The sequence below is a fragment of the Rana temporaria genome, chromosome 9 (assembly GCF_905171775.1).
Source record: "Rana temporaria chromosome 9, aRanTem1.1, whole genome shotgun sequence".
NCBI classification, from domain to species: domain Eukaryota; kingdom Metazoa; phylum Chordata; class Amphibia; order Anura; family Ranidae; genus Rana; species Rana temporaria.
Window position 1 is genome coordinate 45,365,312 of NC_053497.1, and position 16,044 is coordinate 45,381,355.

Below are 16,044 nucleotides of genomic sequence, written 5' to 3' on the forward strand. Positions count from 1 at the left end.
AACCATTAAAATTTGGTCTAAGGCAGACCTGGGCAAACTACGGCCCGCGGGCCGTATACGGCCCGGCGGACCTTTTAATCCGGCCCACCCCCGCCGCCGAAACCGCCGCCGCTGCCACGTTAATCACCGCGGCGGGGAACATTAGACAGCGTTCGTTTGAACAGCTGTTTTCCCCGCCGCGCATAAACACTCCCCCTTGGACGGATCTGTCCAATCGCGAGCAAGGGGGAGTCACATAGACACTCCCCCTTGCTCGCGATTGGACAGATCCGTCCAAGGGGGAGTGTCTATGCGCAGCGGGGAAAACAGCTGTTCAAACGAACGCTGTCTTTAATGTTCCCCGCCGCGGTGATGACAGTAGGCAGGGCCGGGAGGGGTCACACGCAGCCACTTGTGCCAACACATGCAGCCACTTGTGCCAACACATGCAGCCACTTGTGCCAACACATGCAGCCACTTGTGCCAACACATGCAGCCACTTGTGCCAACACACGCAGCCACTGTGCCACCATAAATTGTCGCCACTGTGCCAATCACACGTAGCCACTGTGCCAATCGCACGCAGCCACTGTTCCCAAACACAGCCACTGTGCCAATCACACGCAGCCACTGTGCCAATCACACGCAACCACTGTGCCAATCACATGCAGCCACTGTGCCAATCACATGCAGCCACTGTGCCCATCAAACGCAGCCACTGTGCCAATCACACGCAGCCACTGTGCCAATCACACGCAGCCACTGTGCCAATCACACGCAGCCACTGTGCCAATAACACGCAGCCACTGTGTAATCAATTGTTGCCACTGTTCCCAAACACAGCCACTGTGCCAATCACATGCAACCACTGTGCCAATCACATGCAGCCACTGTGCCAATCACACGCAGCCACTGTGCCAATCACACGCAGCCACTGTGCCAATCACACGCAGCCACTGTGCCAATCACACGCAACCACTGTGCCAATCACATGCAGCCACTGTGCCAATCACATGCAGCCACTGTGCCCATCAAACGCAGCCACTGTGCCAATCACACGCAGCCACTGTGCCAATAACACGCAGCCACTCTGCCCATCAAACGCAGCCACTGTGCCCATCAAACGCAGCCACTGTGCCATCACATGCAGCCACTGTGCCAACACACGCAGCCACTGTGCCAACACACGCAGTCACTGTGCCATCAATTGTTGCCACTGTGCCCATCACACGCAGCCACTGTGCCATCAATTGTCGCCACTGTGCCCATCAAACGCAACCACTGTGCCATCACACGCAGCCACTGTGCCATCACATGCAGCCTCCTGTGTCATGTCCCCAGCGTCTGTCCCCCTCCTGTGCCATGTCCCCAGCGTCTGTCCCCCTCCTGTGCCATGTCCCCAGCCTCTGTCCCCCTCCTGTGTCATGTCCCCAGCGTCTGTCCCCCTCCTGTGCCATGTCCCCAGCGTCTGTCCCCCTCCTGTGTCATGTCCCCAGCGTCTGTCCCCCTCCTGTGTCATGTCCCCAGCGTCTGTCTCCCTCCTGTGTCATGTCCCCAGCCTCTGTCCCCCTCCTGTGTCATGTCCCCAGCCTCTGTCCCCCTCCTGTGTCATGTCCCCAGCCTCTGTCCCCCTCCTGTGTCATGTCCCCAGCCTCTCTCCCCCTCCTGTGTCATGTCCCCAGCCTCTGTCCCCCTCCTGTGTCATGTCCCCAGCCTCTGTCCCCCTCCTGTGTCATGTCCCCAGCCTCTGTCCCCCTCCTGTGTCATGTCCCCAGCCTCTGTCCCCCTCCTCTGCCATGTCCCCAGCCTCTGTCCCCCTCCTGTGCCATGTCCCCAGCCTCTGTCCCCCTCCTGTGCCATGTCCCCAGCCTCTGTCCCCCTCCTGTGCCATGTCCCCAGCCTCTGTCCCCCTCCTGTGCCATGTCCCCAGCCTCTGTCCCCCTCCTGTGCCATGTCCCCAGCCTCTGTCCCCCTCCTGTGTCATGTCCCCAGCCTCTGTCCCCCTCCTGTGCCATGTCTATAACAAGTACTCGTACCAGTTTTCCAACAATGATATTTACTGCTTTTTATAAAGAAATACAATTGATTTCATGCAGTATTGAGTTTAGCCTTTTGGCCCGGCCCTCCAAAATATTTTTAGTTTCTCATGTGGCCCCATCGAAAAAATAATTGCCCACCCCTGGTCTAAGGCCTTGTACACACGACCGAACATGTCCGCAGACAAAAGTTCGTTCGAGCACTAATACACTGCCCAACACAAATTCCCTTGTCTTTGTGGCTGTGGGTGGTGAAGAGATGAGCTCAGGCGAGTTATTTGGATATACCGTATTTATCGGCGTATAACGCACACCTTCACTTTAGGAGGGAAGTTTCAGGATAAAAAAAATGTAAATAAAAAACTGTGAAGCAAAATAACGGTCATTGCCTTTCAATGCAGCCTAATCAGTGCCCATCTGCAGCCTCGCCATTGCCATGAATCCAGCCTCTCCATTGCCATGAATCCAGCCTCGCCATTGCCATGAATCCAGCCTCTCCATTGCCATGAATCCAGCCTCTCCATTGCCATGAATGCAGCCTGATCGATGTCCATCTGCAGCCTCGCCATTGCCATGAATGCAGCCTCTCCATTGCCATGAATGCAGCCTCTCCATTGCCATGAATGCAGCCTCTCCATTGCCATGAATGCAGCCTGATCGATGTCCATCTGCAGCCTCGGGGGGAAGAGGGGGAGGGGGCGGGATGAGCACCAACAGATTACATACAGGAGAATCTCCTGTTTACACAGCAGCCTCTTTAATACAATTTCTCCCGCCTCCTATGAAAGACAGAGGAGTCGTCCAATGGCAGCCCAGGAGACGGGACTTCCTATTACAGATGTAGCTGAGGAAACAGGAGATTATCCTGTATGTAATTTGACAGCACACGTTCCCCCTCTCCCTGTCCCCTCCGAGGCAGAGCCGATAAATACAGTATATATCAATATTACTAGGGGGGCCACATTAAACTGGAACGGGGGCTGCAATTGGCCCCCGGGCCGGACTTTGGACATGCCTGGTCTACGTGGATCGCTTTACCCCGGATGCCTGCATACTTAGATGTGCCTGTTTTAATCATCGACCATGTGAGTTGCTAAATGTTGTACCTTCATTAAATGTAACCATATTACTACACTTAGAGGCGCCTCTCTTCTCTTTTATACTCTGTAGCTCCTGCTGGATTTTGCTTCTAATCCCCTTATGGAGACTTCCATTTGTGGATGGACATTTTATGGTTACACAACCTATAATGTTTTTATATGGACTAGAAACCAAAGGACTTATGAATAAATGATTGTGGGATGAATCATTTGAGATTCCATTATTTCTTATGGGAAAATTTGCTTTGATATACAAGTGCTTTGGATTACAAGCATGTTTCCCGAACTAATTATGCTCGCAATCCAAGGTTTTACTGTATTTTCAAGTATAGAAAAGCAAGACATGCCTCCTGCGTTCTCAGGTCTCAACACTTCTACACAGAGGGCATATCAATGTCCTTTTTCTAAATAGGGAGAGTCACCCTCTCTATTTGTCTTGGTGACTATTGTCACAGGTACAGAAGAATCTAAAGTAATGTGTTGTCACCAGAACAGAGTTAAAGGGGAAACATTTCAATAAAGATGTCTGTTTTAGGAAAAAAGAAAAATGGACAATCACAAGCCAGGCAATTTGTGGATGTACCAAAATTTCGCTAATAGTGTGAGCGTATTCAGGCTCCATTCCCACCAGATGTGGCAGGACTGTATTGGGCAGCTTTTCCAGCCCAGTCCCACCACACCTTCACCGCAAAACAAGGCAAAATGTCTTGTCTTCTGCACGGCCATTTAACACCGCTGTGTTGCAATGGTGTGTAGGTGATGTGCACTGATAAAAATAATGCATGTCCCCCTACCGCTAGTGCAGATCCCCTTCCCCCAACGCAGATCTTCCCCCAGTACAGATGCCCCCCCATCCCCAGTACAGATCCCCCTATCCCCAAGTACAGATCCCCCTATCCCCAGTACAGATCCCCCCATCCCCAGTACAGATCCCCCCATCCCCAGTACAGATGCCCCCATCCCCAATACAGATGCCCCCATCCCCAGTACAGATGCCCCCATCCCCAGTACAGATCCCCCCATCCCCAGTACAGATGCCCCCATCCCCAGTACAGATGCCCCCATCCCCAGTACAGATGCCCCCCATCCCCAGTACAGATGCCCCCCATCCCCAGTACAGATGCCCCCCATCCCCAGTACAGATTCCCCCTTCCCAGTACAGACCCCCCATCTCCAGTACAGACCCCCCATCCCCAGTACAGATGCCCCCCATCCCCATTACATATGCCCCCTATCCCTAGTACAGATCCCCCCCATCCCCAGTACAGATCCCCCCATCCCCAGTACAGATTCCCCCTCCCCAGTACAGATGCCCCCCATACCCAGTACAGATCCCCCTATCTCCAGTGCAGACCCCCCCATCCTCAGTACAGATCCCCCCATCACCAGTACAGATGCCCCCTATCCCCAGTACAGATGCCCCCATCCCCAGTACAGATGCCCCCATCCCCAGTACAGATGCCCCCCATCCCCAGTACAGATGCCCCCCATCCCCAGTACAGATGCCCCCCATCCCCAGTACAGATTCTCCCTCCCCAGTACAGACCCCCCATCTCCAGTACAGACCCCCCATCCCCAGTACAGATGCCCCCCATCCCCATTACATATGCCCCCCTATCCCCAGTACAGATCCCCCCCCATCCCCAGTACAGATCCCCCCATCCCCAGTACAGATTCCCCCTCCCCAGTACAGATGCCCCCCATACCCAGTACAGATCCCCCTATCTCCAGTGCAGACCCCTCCATCCTCAGTACAGATCCTCCCCATCCCCAGTACAGATCCCCCCCATCCCCAGTACAGATTTCCCCTCTCCAGTACAGATGCCCCCCATCCCCAGTACAGATGCCCCCCATCCCCAGTACAGATTCCCCCTCCCCAGTACAGATTCCCCCTCCCCAGTACAGATTCCCCCTCCCCAAGTACAGATGCCCCCCATCCCCAGTACAGATCCCCCATCTCTAGTACAGACCCCCCCCCCATCCTCAGTACAGATCCCCCCTATCCCCAGTACAGATCCCCCCCATCCACAGTTGCCTTGTTTTGCGTAGATCAAAATTTTCAAAATTCGACACGGGAACGACGTCCATACTTAACATTGGTACGCTGCATGTACGCCTCATATAGCAGGGGTAACTTTACGCCGGGAAAAGCCTAACGTAAACGGCGTATCTGTACTGCGTCGGTCGGGCATACGTTCGTGAATTTGCGTATCTAGCTGATTTACATATTTCTAGGCGTAAATCAGCGTACACGCCCCTAGTGGCCAGCGTAAATATGCAGTTAAGTTTCGACGGCGTAAGAGATTACGCCGGTCAGATCTAATACAAATCTATGCATAACTGATTCTAAGAATCAGGCGCATAGATACGACGGCTCGGACTCAGAGATACGACAGCGTATCTGGAGATACGCGTCGTATCTCCTTTGAGAAACATGCTTCAAAACCGAACCGATGGACCGCTGCCCGATCGGACCAAACCGATGGTTAGTACAGAAAAGCATCGGTTCAAAACCCGCGCATGCTCAGAATCAAGTCGACGCATGCTTGGAAGGATTGAACTTCGTTTTTTTGAGCACGTTGTGTGTTTTACGTCACCGCGTTCTGACACAATCAGATTTTGAACTGATGGTGTGTACGCACATCAGACCATCAGGCCACTTCAGAGGTGAACCGATGAAAACGGTCCGACGGGCCAGTCTCATCGGTTTGGTCCGACCGTGTATACGCAGCCTTACTGTTTCCTCCACACACTCTCTGTAAATGTCCCCATTAGTGTTCCCCCTTACATCAGGCACCCCTACCAAAGTAATTCATTACATTGGGTGCCCCCATTAAACTACCCCCATAAGTCAGTTGCCACCGTCAGAGTATCCCCTTATATCAGGTGTGCCCATCAGAGTGCCCTCTTACATCAGGTTTCTTCATCAGAAGGCCCCTTACATCTGGTGTCTCCCATTAGTGTGCCCCCTTTACATTATTTGTCCCCATCAGAGTCCCCCCTACATTATGTACCATCATCAGAGTGCCCCTTTACACCAGATGTCTCCATCACATCAGTTGTGCCCATCAGAGTGCGCCTTACATTATGTACCATCATCAGAGTGCCCCTTTACACCAGGTGTCTCCATCACATCAGTTGTGCCCATCAGAGTGCCCCCTACATTATGTACCATCATCAGAGTGCCCCTTTACACCAGGTGTCTCCATCACATCAGTTGTGCCCATCAGAGTGCCCCTTACATTATGTACCATCATCAGAGTGCCCCTTTACACCAGGTGTCTCCATCACATCAGTTGTGCCCATCAGACTGCCCCCTACATTATGTACCATCATCAGAGTGCCCCTTTACACCAGGTGTCTCCATCACATCAGTTGTGCCCATCAGAGTCCCCCCTACATTATGTACCATCATCAGAGTGCCCCTTTACACCAGGTGTCTCCATCACATCAGTTGTGCCCATCAGTTGTGCCCATTAGTAAACAATAAATAAATGAAATAAAGATGTATTTTAGATTCTAGCAGAAGGAACCCAGTGTTCCTCATATTCTTACATAACGTGTCACATGTACCAAAACTGCTGAAAGTGCCGAAAGCGCGACCGCCTCTAATAAAAGGCCGCTTCATGTGGGCGGGGGGCATTCTGCCCATTGGCCACAAGGAGGGATTCTTTCCACCATGCTGCCTAGGTGCGCCGCGTCTTCTGGATGTCCCACAATCCTTCAGGAATAATATACACCAAGGTAATATCTTCTGCGTTCCATTCACTGATGTTATGTCTGTTTGTATGCTTAAAGCTGAGCTGCAGGCAGATAGAAAAGACACAAATGAACGCAGCCCTTTATTTATTATAACATATTTATATGTATTTTTAAATAAAAACAGGGTGAGTACCTGAATTCGGCTTGGTATCAGCCTCCTGCAGTCCCTGTACAGCAGAGCATAGACTGGGGGGAGGGAAGCAGCAGAAAGAGACACTTAGTTGTGCTGCATTGCAAGGAGTATGCTGATAGAAGGACAGAGCAGAGTGATAAATGAGCTTATCGAGCTGCTGCTTCCCCCATTTAGGCTGCATTCACACTTCAGCGCTTTGATTCGCGGGCATATTTGCCGTGATTTGAAAGCGATGATGTGTAAATGGCAAATCGCAGGACTCACATTTGAGATGACACCTCAAATCGCGGCATTGGGTCTGCCGCGATTGTAGTGCGATAAATCACACTGCAATCACGACAACATACATCGTGGGAACATGTTGCCCAAAAAAAGTTCAGGAGCTTCCTTGGGGCTGACGACATGCTTCCCACGATGCCTGTTGCCGCTACTGCAGAGCGACAATCGCGGCAGACCCCAATGAATGGCATTTCAAATGCGAGTCCCGTGATTTGTCATTCACACATCGGTGGTAAATCTGCCCGCGGTTCAAAACGCTGAAGTGTGAATGCAGCCTTATTTAAAGGCCAGGAAAGGGACAAGACCTTTAACCACTTAACCCCCGGACCATATTGCTGGTCAAAGACCAGGCCACTTTTTTGCGATTCGGCACTGCGTTGCTTTAACTGACAATTGCGCGGTCATGCGACGTGACTCCCAAACAAAATTGGCGTCCTTTTCCCCCCACAAATAGAGCTTTCTTTTGGTGGTATTTGATCACCTCTGCGGTTTTTATTTTTTGCGCTATAAACAAAAATAGAGCGACAGTTTTGAAAAAAAATTATATTTTTTACTTTTTGCTATAATAAATATCCCCCAAAAATATATAAAAAAACATTTTTTTCCTCAGTTTAGGCCGATATGTTTTCTTCTACATATTTTTCGTAAAAAAAAATCGCAATAAGCGTTGGTTTGCGCAAAAGTTATAGCGTTTATTTTTTCACTAGTAATGGCGGCGATCAGCGATTTTTTTTCGGTACTGCGACATTATGGCGGACACTTCGGACACTTTTGACACATTTTTGGGATCATTGGCATTTTAATAGCGATCAGTGCTATAAAAATGCATTGGATTACTATAAAAATGCCACTGGCAGTGAAGGGGTTAACACTAGGGGGCGGGGAAGGGGTTAAGTATGTTCCCTGGGTGTGTTCTTACTGTGGGGGGGGGGGGGGTTGCCTCACTAGGGGAAATCACTGATCTTCTGTTCATACATTGTATGAACAGAAGATCAGCATTTCTCCCCCTGACAGGATCGGGAGCTGTGTGTTTACACACACAGCTCCTGGTCCCCACTCTGTAACGAGCGATCGCGGGTGCCCCTGGTGGCCTGCGCGAGAGCCAACGTATAGCTACGGGCTCTCGCGCAGGGGGGCCGACCTGCCGGCGGCAGGTCGGCAAGTAGTATCTCTTGGTGTCAGGAATGCCTGTCAAAATTGACTCATGCCGATAGCAGAGGAAGGAGAAAAATTACACTTATGTCGCGTACACACGACGGGATTTTCCGTCTGAAAAACCTTGTATGGTTTTTCCGACGGAATTCCGCTCAAGCTTGGCTTGCATACACACGGTCACACAAAAGTTCTCTGTCAAGATCGCGGTGATGTACAACACTACGACGAGCCGAGAAAATGAAGTTCAATGCTTCCGAGCATGCGTCGAATTGTTTCCCAGCATGCGTCGGAATTTTGCGCGTCGGAATTGCTAGAGACGCTCGGATTTTCCGATAGGAATTTAACTGACATGTTTGACACTTTTTTGGGGAACCAGTGACATCATTACAGGGATCAGTGCTAAAAATATGCACTGACATTGTACTAATGACACTAACAGGGAGCGGGTTCACATCAGGGGCGATCAAGGGGTTAAATGTGTTCCCTCAGTGTGTGTTCTAACTCAATGGGGGATGGGCTACCTGGAACGACACACAGATCCTTCTTCCTGCATAGCAGAAAGACAGGATTTGCATACCTCCCAACTGTCCCTGATTTCGAGGGACTGTCCCTGATTTGGAGCAATGTCCCTCTGTCCCTCATTCTCCTCATTTGTCTCTCATTTTGGTCTTGTATATAAAATGCACTTTTTATCTATCAAAAAGTGTTTCCCAGTGCTAAACCTTTCATCTGATTTCTAAATGGCTGCATTTGTAAATTCCTAAAGCCAATATAAAGAAATAGTAGTGGTAAAAAAAGCACTTGTGGGTTTAACCAATCGTATTTTTTGAACAATTCTCCTTTAAGGGGGCGTGGCAAGGGGTGTGTCCTATGCCTGCATACTTTTGCTGATAGGTGTCCCTCATTCCCATCTCAGAAAGTTAGGAGGTATGGTTTTGTGTGTCACCTGCTGTCAGAAGGAAATCTGCCTTGTTTACTATTTCTATCACTAAGGGGAATGGTCGAAGGTGGCCAGCAGACATCGAGTCCGCCAGTCCCGCTGGCCGATGGGCAAGCACGCCCACAAATCAATTTGTACGAGCCCGACATACACCTACGGCGATTTCCGCAGCCGTGCCAACCTGCCGCAGTATAACTGCGTGGCTAGTCGGCAAGTGCTTAACGGAAGATTAAACAAAAATATATTTAGTTACACCCACAAGTACTTTTTTTTTTTACCACTACTATTATTTATACTGGCTGTACAAATGCACTTCTTTAAAGATAAAGGGCCAGATCCACGAAGCGCGGCGCTTCTATCCGTCCGGCGTAGTGTATCTCTGATACATTACGCCGCCGTAACTTACAGCTTTTTTTTTGTATCCTCAAAGAATTTCCGCCGTAAGTTACGGTGGCGTAGTGTAACTTAGGCGGCGTAAGGGCGCGCAATTCAAATGTATGTGATGGGGGCGTGTTTTATGTTAATACGTCTTGACCCGACGTAAATGACGTTTTTTTGGAACTGCGCATGTGCCGTCCGTGGGGGTATCCCAGTGCGCATGCTCGAAATTACCCGCAACAAGCCAATGCTTACGACGTGAACGTCATTCTACGCAAAGCCATATTCGCAAACGACTTACGCAAACGACGTAAAAAAATCAAAATTCGACGCGGGAACGACGGCCATACTTAACATTGAGTACGCCTCATATAGCAGGGGTAACTATACGCCGAAAAAAGCCTTACGGAAACAACGTAAAAAAATACACCGGCTGGACGTACGTTCGTGGATCGCCGTATCTAGCTAATTTGCATACTCAACGCGGAATTCGACAGAAACGCCACCTAGCGGCCAGCGTAAATATGCACCTACGATCCGACGGCGTACTAAGACGTACGCCAGTCGGATCGAGCCCAGATTCAGTCGTATCTTGTTTTGTGGATACAAAACAAAGATACGACGGGCATTTAAAAAATTACACGGTGTATCCATAGATACGCCGGCGTAATTCGTTTGTGGATCTGGCCCAAAAAGTGCATTTTATATTCAACCATATAGATCAGGCCAAATCGAGGGACAAATGAGGAGGAAAGAGGGACAGAGGGACTTTGTTCCAAATCAGGGACAGTTGGGAGCTTAGGGCCAGATCCACAAAAGGGATACGCTGGCGTATCTACTGATACGCCGTCGTATCCCTGTTTCTAACTATAGAACTGATCCACAGAATCAGTTTCCAATAGATAGGCAGAAGATCCGACATGTATAAGGGACTTACACTGTCGGATCTTAGGATGCAGTACCGCATCCGCCGCCGGGGGCATTTCTCGTCGAAATGCCGCTTCGGGTATGCAAATTAGCACTTACGGAGATCCACGTAGCTTTTACGCTTCGTTTTTTCTCCGTAAGTATTAGTTTGCAAACGCAAAATTAGGGCTGCTTTTACAAGGCCTAAACTGTTTTGGCCTTGTAAAAGTAGACCCTTCTATCCCGCGTCGCCGTCTTTTTTTTTTCAATTTTTTTTTTCCCGCCGCAACTCGTATTTTTTTTTTACGCCCGTCGCGAAACCGCGCAAAGCACGTCGGGAAAAATGACGTCGTGAGCATGCGCAGTACGTCCGGCACGGGAGCGCGCCTAATTTAAATGGGACTCGCCCCATTAGATTAGGAACGCCTTGCGCCTGCCGGATTTAAGTTACACAGCCGAAAATTTCTAGGTAAGTGCTTTGTGGATCGGGCACTTAGGTAGAAATTTTGCGGCAGTGTAACTTAAATGGGAATATTTAAGTTACGGCGGCTGGCTGTGGATCTGGCCCTTAGTCTATATAAATACACAATAAGAACAAATGGTTGCAGCACTTCTTCTATATTCATTATATTGCAAAATCACTTTGGCGCACCTACTTCTCCTTTAATATAGAACACATTCGTTACAAAATCATTTGGCAACACTTTAGAGCCAATTACACAGCCCTCCCTCAGGTCAGAATTTGTCTTCTACTGTTTTCTACAATTTCAATTACAAATAGAACCATTTGTTCTTATTCCTCTATACAGTATAGATAGAGGGATTGTAAGGACTAATCCCTGTTTATGGCACTACATTTAGTACAGGTGTGCTATTTATCCTGTATTTAGGGAAGAATATATATATATGATGTAAAGAAAAGGGGGGTTGGGGCTTGCTGGAGATCTTTTGTCACTTGGGTTGGGGAATCTATTGTTGCTGGTGAGCGATCTTTTGCTGCTGGGGGGGTCTTATGTTGCCGAGAGGTCAATTAAAGGGTTTGTAAAGGATCTTTTTTTTTATCTTAATAGCTTCCTTTACCTTAATGCAGTGCTGTTTTCATGTCCTCATTGTTCGTTTTTGCTCTCAAGTTGCTGTAATTCTTCTCTGATCTCCACACTTCCTGGTTGTCTGTTTCCTGATGACCACAGTACTGGGAGCTTTCTCTCTGTGGTCACTAATCAAGGAGGTGTGATTACTGTGTGTCTAAAACCCCTCAACACCAATCAGTTACGTTTTCCAAACCATCACTGCCCTGTATTGGCTATGTGGCTCTGTACATCACAGAAGCAGGAAACAGCATGCAAAAACAAAACTAGAAACTGCAGGTACATTATATGATTGATTTTTATTGATTTTTAATCGTTTTTAAAAGGAATCAATTAACTATTATGTCTCTATACCCTGGGCTAGATTCAGGTAGGGGCGCGCATAGTTACGGCGGCGCAGCGTATTGTGTTTACGCTACGCCGACACAACTTACAGGAGCAAGTGCAGTATTCACAAAGCACTTGCTCCGTAAGTTGCGGCGGTGTAGCGTAAATGGGGCCGGCGTAAGCGCGCGTAATTCAAATGTGGAAGGGGTGGTGTGTTTTATGTAAATATATGATGACCTGACGTGATTGACGTTTTGTACGGACGACGCATGCGCCGTCCGTGTACATATCCCAGTGTGCATTGCTCCCGAGCACGCCGCAACGACGTATTGATTTCGAAGTGAACGTAAATTACGTCCAGCCCTATTCGTGAACGACTTACGCAAACGACGTAAAAAATTTAAATTTCGAAGCGAGAACGACGTCCATACTTAACATTGGCTGCGCCTCCTAATAGCAGGAACAACCTTACGCCGAAAAAGCCTAACGTAAACGACGTAAATAAATTGCGCCGGGCGTACGTACGTTTGTGAATCGGTGTATCTAGGTAATTAGCATATTCTACGCCGACAACAACGGAAGCGCCCCTAGCAGCCAGCGGCAGAATGCACCCTAAGATACGACGGCGAAAGAGACTTATGCCAGTTGTATCTTAGGCTAATGTCGGCGTATCTAGCTTTCTGAATACAGAAAGTAGATACGCCGGCGCAGCTTTGAAATTATGCAGCGTATCTATGGATACGCCGGCGTAATTCTTTACTGAATCTACCCCAGTCATTTCAGCCAAAGAAATCTACTGTTGTGGGAGGGGTCTAATGTTGAGGGAGGGATCTATTGATGCTGGCTGTTGGGGGGGTCTATTGTTGCTGGTTGGTATATTGTTGCTGGTTGGTATATTGTTGCTGGGGGCGGTTATTGTTATTATTGCTGGAAGGGTTTCTTGTTCCTGTGGGAATCTATTGTTGCTGCGGGTCTATTGCTGCTGGCTGAAGGGGATCTATTTTCAAATTACTTAGCACCACGGTACTGGGAGGTGCTGGGAGGTGGGAGGTGGGTGCTGGGAGGTGGGTAGGGGTGGAACCAAGAGACAGTGCTCGGAGGTGGGAAGGGACAGAGAAAAGGGGTGACTCGGAAGGGGTGAGTACCTGTACCTATTCTCTGGAAAAAAATACCCAATACAGTGGAACCTTGGTTTATGAGTAACGCGGTTGACGAGCGTTTTGAAAGACGAGCAACTTTTTTAAAGAAATTCTGACTCGGTTTGCGAGTCTTGTCTCGCAAAACGAGCAGAATTCAAGCTAATGTGGCCTGCAGCATTTGGCCTGAGGTGGGGGGGGCACCGGAGCCGAATGGTGCGGTTTGGCATCGTTCGGAAATGAACGGAAAGACCAGAGGACAGCTTGGCTGACCTCAGGAAACCTTGGAAAGGCTCGTGAATGGGGTCTTTCCGAGGTTTGCCAAGGTCAGCCGAAGTGTCCTCGGGCCTTTCTGGCCGTTTCCGAGGCTTTCCAGCGCCCCTCTGCCTCTGGCCGCATGCGGTATTGCATGCCAAATTATTTTCGTTTCCATTGACTTCAATGGGGAAAGTCAATGGAAACGAGTAATTCGAGGTGCCACTGTACCACTGTAAATATATATATATAGATTTTATTTTTACCTATCATATGTTTTCCCGGAACAGCTTGTGAAGGGCAAACCAGGGATCTGTCTTTGGCAGTAGTGCTGATTGTTGGCTGTCCATGTACAGTAGTAACGTTCTGTGAGATAAGAAGTCACGTACTTAAAGTAGGTGATTTACTTTCAATACTTAGATTTTTTTTCAAACTTGTTACAACAGATAATTTTACATTTTGTTCACCTCAAATGAAAACATTGTATAAAGGATCAACTTAACTTGATTCTTTTACATTCAGCAAGATATAGAGCAGGGGTCTCCAAACTTTTCAAACAAAGGGCCAGTTTACAGTTCTTCAGACTTTTGGGGGGCCAGAGTGTGGCCAGTGGGGGTAAAAAATATCCCGGGCCCAGCATTAGTGAAAAAAAACATGGCCTCAGGGTTGGTGGTCAGTTGGAGGAGGAATAGTACCCCATCATTGGTATCAGTGGGAGGAATAGTACCCCATTGTTGGTGTCAATGGGAGGAATCATTGATATTAGTGGGGGGGAATAGTACCCCATCATTGGTATCAGTGGGAGAAATAGTACCCCATTGTTGGTGTCAATGGGAGGAATCATTGATATTAGTGGGGGGGAATAGTGTCCCATCATTAGTGTCAGTGGCAGGAATTATGCCCCACTGTTGGTGTCAGTGGGAGGAATAGTGCCCCAGTGGGCCGCAGTTTGGAGACCACTGATATATAGAGTATCAGTACTCATCATATTCAGCAAGTTTTAAGGATCCAATATTGGAGTTCAATGTTACATTAACAGTAGGTTATATGTATAGAGGAAGGGAGTCACCGCTCCAGGTGGGTCTTGTAGGCAATTTAGGAACTTCTCAGGAAACCAAGGTGCTGGCAATGCACAAGGCAAATGTAGAATTTCAAAAGGGATGGACAGCCGCACTCCAAAGGAACTTCAAAAGTTGTCTTTATTGGTAAAAATGGACATGCATCACAAACACAGCCAAAGGAAGGGACAGCCGACGCGTTTCACACTGATTCAGTGCTTAGTCATGGCTTATATGTATAAGGGACAGTGTTTTCATAGACTTTGTATGAAATATTCATCCTGTCCATGTAATCTAGATATACTGAAGCTCCTCATATCTTACGTGTTGGAGAACAATGTACGGTGTATTGTGGATTAGATTACAGAAAATAAACCAGGAGTTAATTATAATAATGAAAGGTTAGCGAACCAACTATAAAATATCTAAGTTGTAAAATATCAGTTTTAAAGTCTAACGTTAACATGCACCAGAGTTTATTGTTGATAGCTCTTAGGGTTTTGGTTTTGTTTGTTATACAGTAATACCTGGGATTGCGAGTAACGCATTTCGCAGTACAAGCTATTATTTTTTTTTTAATCCTGACCCAGTTTGCAAAGGACTGGCAGGAAACCCAGGGGCGGAGTCAGGAGCCGAGCCGGTAGTCATACACAGAAAGTGACTGGAACAGGTCAGAAGGCAAGCCGAGGTCATACACTGGATCCAGGAGACAGGAACAGGACAATGATAAGCCGAGAGACAAGCCAGGGGTCATACACGGAGAAGTCTGGTCAGGCAAGCCGGGTCGTCAACAGGAATACAAGAACAGGAACAAGGATTCAGAATCACACCAAGGGCTGAAGATCATGCAGCAGTTGGTGACTGCTGCAACAAGCTTTAAATAGGGCACTGACGCCAGGAGTCCCGCCCGCAGTGCGCAGTAAAGAAGAATGTATTTATGGTGTTGTTGCCCGTATGCGCGCGCATGGGCCTTGTGCTCATATGCGCAGGCATTGTGCTCGTATGCGCACTGTGCTCGTAGGTCCGTGCAAGACAGGTCTGCCAGTTCTTCCACGGTTGGTTCTCTGACAGCGAGCGTTGTCACGTAAGACAAGCAGGATTCAAGTCTCTGGGGTGTGCAGTATCGCATTTGGCTAGAGGTGTGGGGGCGCTGGTGACACTCTGAGCCGATTGGAGCCACTCAGGAAACACTCCGTTCCCTAGTGTCTCCAAGCCTCTCAGAGCGGCTCTGAGAGGTCCCTGAGTGTTTCCGGCGCCCCCCCACCTCTGGCCACATGCGGTACTGCATATAATAGCAGCCATTGACTCCTATGGGGAAACTCGCTTTGATATATGAGTGCTTTGGATTACAAGCATTCTTCTGGAACAAATTATGCTCGTAATCATGCCGATCCTGACCTCCCTGGGGCCCTAAGCAAAATGACATGGCACATTAAAAATGAGAAGCGGGGGGCGCTGACGACAGTGACATGTCACATTAAAGAAAGTTGAGAAGCGGGGGTAGGGGGTGTT